Here is a 2,318-nt window from a genome sequence, read left to right as displayed (position 1 = left end):
CAGGCACTTTACTTAACACACCCCAATTCTAATACCACCTCATATATTTGCTACCTGGGTGAAGACTACCAACCAGCACTTGATTATCCTATCCAGAAAACTGGGAGACATTCATTAGTCCTCCTTCTCCTTTATTCCTCATACCCAGAGACCAGGTCTGATTGCTTCTAAATCCCAAATCTCTCTGGAATTTTTCCATCTCTCCATTTTGTTCATTGCTGCTAGTTCAGAACTTCATCATCTCTCAACCACATTACCAAAATATACCACAAATACAGTTCTCTGCCACCAATCAGTACATGTGCCTTTGACCAGCTCTCCAGGCTGCTGGTAAAATGGTCTAAAACACAACACTTACAAGATCACTTTTCTGCTTAAAACTCTCCAGAAAAATTTAGTCTTCTACCCTCGTAATTTATTTCCTGAATATCTGACCAACCTCATGTCTCATCATCAACTTCATCCAGAAGCACAGGTCCATACAAACATAGTTCCCTCAGTCAAGGAAAGTCCTCCCATTCTTTGCCTCCCTACTTCTTTGCCTAGTTAACTCCTACTCATCCTGATAATCTCCCTGAGAAAACCTCTGACTTGACCTGTCTGGGTTAGGTAACCGTCCTTTCTATCTCACAGCACCTATCTAGCATTGATCATCCATATTACAGATTTTTGTTATAGTGGTTGACTTATTAGTCTCTCCCACTAGACTATGCACTCTTTAGAAGAAGAAAATATGTCTTATTGGACTTTGTATAAATAACTATCACATATTTGTAAAATTCACAAATAAGTATTCATAAACCTCATTTTTCACCAAATATATTCAAGATTTAATCCTAAGGATAAATAAATATCTCACTAATTATCAGTACCAGAGAGACTAAGTGGTTGTTTTTCATCAGAGACCTCAGACTTCATTTTCTTACAAATTATAAAAGTCAAAGGGGAGTCTTTCTCCATACTGAAGAGTTTAGGAAGTTGGGATCACCACCGGCCTCTTAAGCCTCATCACCCACCTCCTGCCCAACCCTCCAGCATCTCGCCTTCAGAGAAGTACCTTAAGCAGCACTGGATTTTGGAAAAGAGATTAGACAGTGTTCAACCTATTCAAAATTAGCATCCTACCAAAATCCCAATGATAAATGAAAGAATCAAAGTTAAGCAACAGCTCCCTATGCTAGATAAAGCCAAGTTCCTTATATTAGATAATGTCAACAAGACTGAACAAGCAAAATAACTGAGCACTTAGTAGGTAAATACAACCAAGCCTTTTGCCTAATGGTAAACATACATGACACCATAGGGTTTCTATACCTATTTCTTTAGTGTACAATAGTGTAAAGGATAAAAGTAGATTCTTTTGTGTGTGTATGTGTGTGTGTGTCTGTCATAGCCTCAAGAATGTTCTAGAGGTTCGTATTTATTGGCAATGGACCTAGATTCCTACCGGTAAGCACATATCAGCCCTGGGCCATTGGCAGGAAAATCAGTATCCTCCTCTCCCTTTAACTCAGTCTCCGTTAATCCAGCAACTCAAATCCCTCCTACTCCCACCTGTTGTCCAAAGAAAATAAAATAGCTCAGGGACATGATGTGTTTGCTCTCAACAGTCAGCTAAGTCTCAAAGCTGGAGGGTAGCAGTATTTCAAGTTCTGCCCATTCCGTTCCAACCAATAAAAAATAAACAGAGGCAGAAGGTGGAGAGCAAAGATACTGGCAGCCCTGAACCTTGCTAGACCTTTATAGCTGTGTCTCTGGACTTGTAGGCCACATCTCTACTTTCCAGTCCCCACACAATTCCTTGAGGCAGACGACCAGTGAATGACACTGCTACACACCTGGCTTAAAGTTACTGACTCACTGCCACTTGGAGACCCAGCTGTCCTCTGGACTCATCATCATAATGATCCCATCAAAGGAAGAGCTGGTTCAGTCATATACCATCTCTAAGTCACCCTTCATCTGTAGGTATGCATCACAATTATCACAACCATCATATTCAAACTGGTTTATAGTACTGACCAGCAAACACAGCAAACAGGCATGCAGATGCTGCAGGTCCTTCAGTACCACCTCCAGGACCACGTTCTTCAACAGGAAGAATCAAAAGTAGATTCTTATATCTATATGCTTTTGAGAAGACATATTTCCTTCTAAGATTAGAACAGTGCTCCCATTCTAGAATTATTTAAACCCAACTCAGAGGGATAAAAGGAGGATATACTAACTACGGTTGAGCTCATCATCAATCACAGTCACCAAAACAGGAATATGTCAACCTAGAGTTTGTATAGTTCAAGTAGAAAACCGAGTTATGA

The 2,318-nt window shown here is 40.2% G+C and overlaps 1 pseudogene; it reads right to left on the bottom strand.

The window, feature by feature from the left end:
• Positions 1-1,732: 1,732 nt before the first annotated feature.
• On the bottom strand, positions 1,733-2,088 carry LOC110596788 (annotated as a pseudogene).
• Positions 2,089-2,318: the final 230 nt, after the last annotated feature.

This window comes from Carlito syrichta, unplaced genomic scaffold, assembly GCF_000164805.1.
Source record: "Carlito syrichta isolate Samal-C Ts95f unplaced genomic scaffold, Tarsius_syrichta-2.0.1 Scaffold314212, whole genome shotgun sequence".
NCBI classification, from domain to species: domain Eukaryota; kingdom Metazoa; phylum Chordata; class Mammalia; order Primates; family Tarsiidae; genus Carlito; species Carlito syrichta.
The sequence above is the reverse complement of the archived record's forward strand: the minus strand, read 5'-3'. Positions and strand labels throughout refer to the sequence as shown.